The sequence below is a fragment of the Cyprinus carpio genome, chromosome B16, assembly GCF_018340385.1.
Source record: "Cyprinus carpio isolate SPL01 chromosome B16, ASM1834038v1, whole genome shotgun sequence".
NCBI lineage: Eukaryota > Metazoa > Chordata > Actinopteri > Cypriniformes > Cyprinidae > Cyprinus > Cyprinus carpio.
Genome location: NC_056612.1, coordinates 13,796,924 through 13,804,729, shown reverse-complemented (window position 1 = coordinate 13,804,729; position 7,806 = coordinate 13,796,924).

Genomic DNA, 7,806 nt, shown 5'->3' with positions numbered 1-7,806 from the left:
GTTCCTCTCCATTGTGTTTTTATTGTGTGCTTATGGTGTACTTGTATTTTGTACATATTGTAGCTGATGTGTGTCATGGGCATATGGTACAACAGCAACAGAACTAAATGCCAAACATTTTTAAAACTTTCTGGCCAAGTTTTTATTTTTAATTATGTTGAATATATTATATTGTTTTGTATAATAAACTCATGTAGCTAGTTGATTTGGTGATTTGAAATGTGTGCAAAATTGTATGTCTGCATTTTACCCAGATCACAAACAGCTGTGTGAATCGTAAAAGGTCTTGTGGCTTGAGCTCACATTCAGTTGTTTTGCAGTGAGATATTTTTAGTATCATGTGATTTAATGAGGTGTTTTCAGTCTTCATATTTCCATCTTCTAAATATTCTAATAGTAGCTTTTTAATATACACTCACCTAAAGGATTATTAGGAACACCTGTTCAATTTCTCATTAATGCAATTATCTAATCAACCAATCACATGGCAGTTACTTCAATGCATTTAGGGGTGTGGTCCTGGTCAAGACAATCTCCTGAACTCCAAACTGAATGTCAGAATGGGAAAGAAAGGTTGATTTAAGCAATTTTGAGCGTGGCATGGTTGTTGGTGCCACACGGGCCGGTCTGAGTATTTCACAATCTGCTCAGTTACTGGGATTTTCACGCACAACCATTTCTAGGATTAACAAAGAATGGTGTGAAAAGGGAAAAACATCCAGTATGTGGCAGTCCTGTGGGCGAAAATGCCTTGTTGATGCTAGAGGTCAGAGGAGAATGGGCCAACTGATTCAAGCTGATAGAAGAGCAACTTCGACTGAAATAACCACCCGTTACAACCGAGGTATGCAGCAAAGCATTTGTGAAGCCACAACATGCACAACCTTGAGGCGGATGGGCTACAACAGCAGAAGACCCCACCGGGTACCACTCATCTCCACTACAAAAAGGAAAAAGAGGCTACAATTTCCACGAGCTCACCAAAATTGGACAGCTGAAGACTGGAAAAATGTTGCCTGGTCTGATGAGTCTCGATTTCCGTTGAGACATTCAGATGGTAGAGTCAGAATTTGGCGTAAACAGAATGAGAACATGGATCCATCATGCCTTGTTACCACTGTGCAGGCTGGTGGTGGTGGTGTAATGGTGTGGGGGATGTTTTCTTGGCAGACTTTAGGCCACTTAGTACCAATTGGGCATCATTTAAATGCCACGGCCTACCTGAGCATTGTTTCTGACCATGTCCATCCCTTTATGACCACCATGTACCCATCCTCTGATGGCTACTTCCAGCAGGATAATGTACCATGCCACAAAGCTCGAATCATTTCAAATTGGTTTCTTGAACATGACAATGAGTTCACTGTACTAAAATGGCCCCCACAGTCACCAGATCTCAACCCAATAGAGCATCTTTGGGATGCGGTGGAATGGGAGCTTCGTGCCCTGGATGTGCATCCCACAAATCTCCATCAACTGCAAGATGCTATCATATCAATATGGGCCAACATTTCTAAAGAATGCTTTCAGCATCTTGTTGAATCAATGCCACGTAGAATTAAGGCAGTTCTGAAGGCGAAAGGGGGTCAAACACAGTATTAGTATGGTGTTCCTAATAATCCTTTAGGTGAGTGTAAGGCCTCTACATGAGCACAGTACTTCCACATTAAATTTAGAGTAACTAAAAACAACTCTGTGACAGTAATGTGGCCTGTGCACATATAGAGTTCAGCTGTGAGCATCTGTATATGATGAGTTTTCAGTCTTCATATTTCCTACTACTTTATCTTCTAATAGCAGCTTTTTTTGAATGCAAAGGTAAGTGTCATTGTTATGAAATCAAATTCATTTATCCAACATACAGTCTAATATGGTTGTGTAAATGTGGCATGCCTTTATTTTATTAAGCAATTTTCACAGTGGACTTAGTTTCAAAGCAGTATTATAGATCAGTGAGGCAGCACTAACCCTGAGCAAATCCTTATTGTTGTTGAGACCTGCAACATTTAACAACGTCCTGAGGTTCAAGCACATAGCTGTATGTGTTTTTGCAAAGAGAAGAACTCTGTGCTGTCCTCTCAGAGGCGTTTGGAGAGGAAACTAAAGGAGCTGAACATCACCCTGGATGAGGAGAGACATCAGCACACAGAGCAGAGAGACCAGGTGAAGAATACACACGTTACATGTGCTCATATAGAGCAGTGTGTGTGAAGATCTGTGTACAGTATATCAGGTTCTTCAACTCAAACCTGTACAATCCATGGATAAAACAATATAAAGACAGACAGCCATGCAATGTACATGTCCGAATTGCTCATGCGGAAAGTATAACACAGGCTTAAGCTGTTGTGTTCATTTACATGGTTTCTAGATTATTGTGTAGTGTGATCAGATGCATTTTAAACAACTGCTAGAAGCTTCATTGGCCAAAAAATGAACAAATTTCACTGTTTTTTTTTTCCTGACACAAAATGACCAGCTAACATTAATTGACTAATCATATCAGCAGCACATGTGAAAGTGTGAATAAGTACTAGTCAAGTGAAATCACTATCATACTAATTAGATTGTAAGAGCAGACTGATTGCTATAAAAGGAGGGAAGAAGCGCTTCCAATTATTGTGATCTTGTTAGCAATGTTTACCTCCAAAGAAACACATGCAGCCATCATCACTTTGCATCAAAATGGTCTCACATGCAAGGAAATTGCTACAAAGAATTTTGCACCTGAAAGAACCATTTATCTGATCATCACGATCTTCAAGGAGAAAGGTTCGACTACAGTGAAGAAGTCTTCAGGATGTCCCAGAGTGTCCAGCAAGCACCAGGACCATCACCTTCTGAGGAGTCAGCTGGAATCGTGTCACCAGCAGTGCAGAGCTTACTCAGGAATGGGAGCAGGTTGGTGTGAGAGCATCTGCACGCACAGTGAGCCAAAGACTTTTGGACAATGGCCTGGTGTCAATAAGGGCAGCAAAAAACCTCTTCTCTCCAAGAAAAGGACAGACTGAAATTCTGCAGGAAGTACAAGGATTGGACAGCAGAAGACTGGTGCAAACTTATTTTCTCTGAAGAAGTTATTAAGAACAAGGGTCAACACTGTAAATATTGACTCATTTTTATTTTTTATTTATTTTTTGCCAATAAAAGCCTTTAAAACTTATGATATGCTTATCATTGTTTTTCAGTATAGCCTACCATAGAAAAGTGCAAAAATGATCTACAAATACCGAAGCAGCAAACTTTGCAAAACACAAACTTTATGTCACTGCCAAAATTTACGGCCATGACTGTAGGTGCATGCATAAAGTTAATTAATTTATAATTCAAATGAGTGTCGAGATGGGTAAATTATTTAACCAAAATTCATCATTTTATTACAGCACTTTTAAAAATTGTATGTTCTTTAGTAAAAACATTTATTGAAGGAAAGGGAAAATGATGATGATCATGAAGATTACTGATACAATTTATAACAACAACATAATCACAATAAAGATATTCATATTTCAGCTACTTCATTTGCTAACATTTCCACACAAACAATTAACTTAAAATATGAACATCACGTTCAGTGCTGCTGACTTACATGTAGCAAACTGAATTATGAACAGCACATCCTTAAATCAACTGCACTGTGTCTTTTCTGTTGCAGTTATTGTATTTATTTATTCATTTTGATAAAAACACAAACTGTTTTTCTGTTTCCACTTAAACTGTTAATTGTTAACTGGCAGGCTAAAAGACAGGTCAGTGTTTGTGTTCCATCATTCCTGGGAAAACAAAGTTTGAAAATGCTTTAATTCATTTTGTTTGTTCTTAGATTTACTGTTGTTTACGTGAATGCATAACATTGAAGCAGATTTACATTATATAAAGTGAATGAAATAAATGAGAATCATTTAGGCCTATGTGTTTTGTATTTATTTGTTATGCATTAAGCACTGATCAGTTCAAAGGTTTGTATTTTTCTATAAGCAACACCTTTTCTATCAAAAACAAATTCAGTACTTTACTTGTTCTTCTCCATTGTTTTTATTGTGTGCTTATTAACCGCACTTGTATTTACATTTGGACATACTGTAGCTGATGTGTGTCACACAGACAAATGGTACAACTGTATGGTAAGTGGTAATACTGCTACTGGACTAAACAAACAAATATAAACTTTACAGCAAAAGTACTAAAACACTGAAATTACTCTCTGGGCTACTTTATATATCTAAATATATTGAATTAATTATTCACACTATTATCTTGTTTTTATAATATCAAATTATGTAGCAAATTGATTCATTGTTTTGAAATGTGTGCTTAATTGCACATCTCAGACATTTTACACAGATCACATTTCCTATACTTTGGCACTTCAAAAACAACTGTGTGAATGTAAAAGGTTTTGTGGCCTGTGCTCATTCATTCAGTTGTATTGCAGTGAGCTACTCTGAACTGTCAAAGTGATATGAGGTGTTTTTAGTCTTAATATTTCCATCTTCTAAAAACATTAATAGCATCTGTCTAATAAAGGCCTTTATATGAGCATACTGTACTTGGACCATATTTTCTACTTTCGCATTACATTTACAGCAACTGAAAACAACTGAAGTGATGTGGCCGGCGCCCATAGAGTTCAGCTGTCCTGCAGTGAGCGTCTGGATATGATGAAGTGTTTTCAGCTTTCATGTTTCCAAGTCCTGTATCTTCTAATAGCAGCTTTATTAGGATGTAAAGGTAAGTGTCTTTTATATGAAGTCAAATTTATTTAACCACCACACAAACAAGAGTTACGCATATTATCAATGAACTGTGGGTGTGTAAATGCGGCACAAATGTGACATGAATATGATCAATGTCAAGTCAGTTTTATTTATATAGCACTTTGCATTGTTTCAAAACAAATTTATAGATACAATGCAGTAATAATGACTTAAATGTTGTCATTCATTGGTTACTCAGTGGACGTGCAATTTGGAAATTGCTGTTAACCAATTAATTTTTCTTTTGTATAAAAATGAGTATTGTCAATTGATTAAAAAAGTAACTAATTAATTATACATTTTTTCTGTAATTAATTGAGATTAACTGCACATAACAATGTAATAATATAAATCTAATAATTTCACACTGAATCTCCAGATTAAATAACAAAGACGGTATATATTTTAAATATTTATTTAAAGGGATACTTCACCCCAAAATGAAAATGTTGTCATTAATCACTTACCCCCATGTCGTTCCAAACCCGTAAAAGTTTGTTCGTTTTCAGAACACAATTTAAGATATTTTGGATGAAAATCGGGAGGCCTGTGACTGACCCATAGACTGCCAATTAATTTACACTGTCAAGGTCCAGAAAAGTATGAAAGACATCGTCAGAATAGTCCATCTGCCATCAGTGGTTCAACTGTAACATTATGAAGCGACGAGAATACTTTTTGTAAGTGAAGAAAACAAAAATAATGACTTCAACAATTCCTTTGTCATCAGTCTCTTCTGTGTCTCTCCATATCACCATATGCTGCGTATGCTCTCCTGTATCATCCGCGCCACATGGATGCACTGTTTTTTTTCATATCAAAGCTAAATACATGTAGAAACAGCACATCCTTGTGGTGTGGCTGATACAGAAGATGATGTCTTTCATACTTTTATCGACCTTGACACTGCTATTTATTTGGCAGTCTATGGGACAGTCACAAGCTTCCTGGTTTTCATCCAAAATATCTTAAATTGTGTTCTGAAGATGAACAAAGCTTTACAGGTTTGGAACGACATGGGAGTAAGTGATTAATGACAAAATTTTAATTTTGGGGTGGAGTATCCCTTTAATGCCATCTCTTTACTAAGAACTATGAAGGACAGCTTTTCCGATACCAATACTGCTACTGACACCTCTGTTAAATTCATTTTTCCTGGTTTCTGGGGATGAAATAAGTATAGCCATTCATTATAGCAATAAAATGTTTGAGTCCATCACAACTGACAGTTTTAATAAACGCTGATGTGCAAAGATTAAACAGCATTACTCAACTAATCAATTATTATTAAACTGGCAACATCACTAGATGCTTTAGTTCAAAGGGACATTTGTAAAAAAAAAAAAAAAAAAATGTATATATATATATATATATATATATATATATATATATATATATATATATATATATATATATCAACCCATTCAGAAGTACCATTACTTACATAGAAACCTATGCATAGTAGCCAGAAAGAAAAGAAAAACGTCAGATGTTCTTAGAGGCTTTTGCATCTGAACACTTTGGGGGGTGGGGGTTAATTGCAGTTCCACTTCAGGAACTCGAGTTGCGTCGAAATGCTTTGGGAATGCCTTCAGTGTGACCACGCTCTGAATCACGTGTGTAATCAGTCCAATGTATGGCGAGACATCACAGCCAGGGTGATGCAGGGACCAGGGAGCTTAAAAGCATGTGTGGTGGAGACAGTGGCAGCTTCTGTCATTCAGCAAGCACTCTGTGTGTGTCATTTCTATTTTGCCTCCCTCACCGGTTAGGGAGTGGTCATGAGCGGCCGCCCAGCCCGCGGTCTGTGGAGTGGTCACAGTCTCATGTGGCACATCAACCACCTGGAGATGCTGGCCGTGTTTCAGGCACTGAAACACTTTCTCCCAAACCTAAGAGGCCATCAAGTGTTAGTATGCACTGACAACACAGTGGTGGTCTCTTACATCAACCACCAGGGAGGTCTGCATTCACGCCCCCTTTACAGGCTGGCGCACCAGATCCTTGTGTGGGCCCAAGGGAAACTCCTTTCGCTAAGAGCAGTGCACATCCCTGGGCATCTCAATCAGGGAGCAGATATCCTGTCGAGGCAGGGGCCGAGGCCTGGGGAATGGAGGCTCCACCCCGAGGGAGTTTGGTCAGGCTCGAGTGGACTTTTTCACGACTCAAGAGACCTCGCACTGTCCACTCTGGTTCTCCCTCACACATCCAGCTCTGCTTGGTCTGCATGCCATAGTGCAGATGTGGCTGAGGCTTCGTCTGTACGCCTTTCCCCCGATTGCTCTGCTCCCGGGAGTTCTGGAGAAAGTGCGCCGGGATGTGGTCCGTCTTCTCTTAGTAGCCCCGTTCTGGCCGGGCCGAGTATGATTTTTGGACCTGATTTCCCTTCTCAATGGCTCTCCTTGGGAGATATCCGTCAGGAGGGATCTCCTCTCTCAGGCCTTCCCCCCACCCTGAGTTTTGAAACTGTGGATGTGGCCCCTGAGGGGGCACAGCTCATAGGTTCCAGTCTCTCAACTCAACTCACCCAGACCAGTCCAGAGCTCCCTCCACAAGGAAACTGTACTCCTTGACATGAACCTTCACTTCTTAAAGCAGCAACTGCCAGCTCGACCCAGTTAATTGCCCAGTTGGTTTAGTACTGGAGTTCTGGCAGGTACGGTTTACCGCAGGGTTATCCCACTCCACCTTGAAGGTTCCCATGGTGGCCCTAGCTGCTTACCACACCCCTCTCGGTGGTCGGTCTTTCAGGAGAGACCCACTAGTTACATGTTTCCTCTGCGCTGCGTAGAGGCTGAGGCCTCCGGCCAGGAAAAGCTTATGCTAAGTGGTGGATCTACTTCAACCCACCCGTTATGTCTCGCCCATCCATTGGACTGATTACACACGTGATTAAGAGCGTGGTCACGCTGAAGGCATTTTGACGTAGCATCACATTTCTTTGGGGAACCATGGTTACACACATAACCTAGAAACGTTATTCAGATTTGAAAAAAGGTATACAAGTGGCAATGCTGACAGCAGCAGTGACAGCAGCAGTACTAAACAC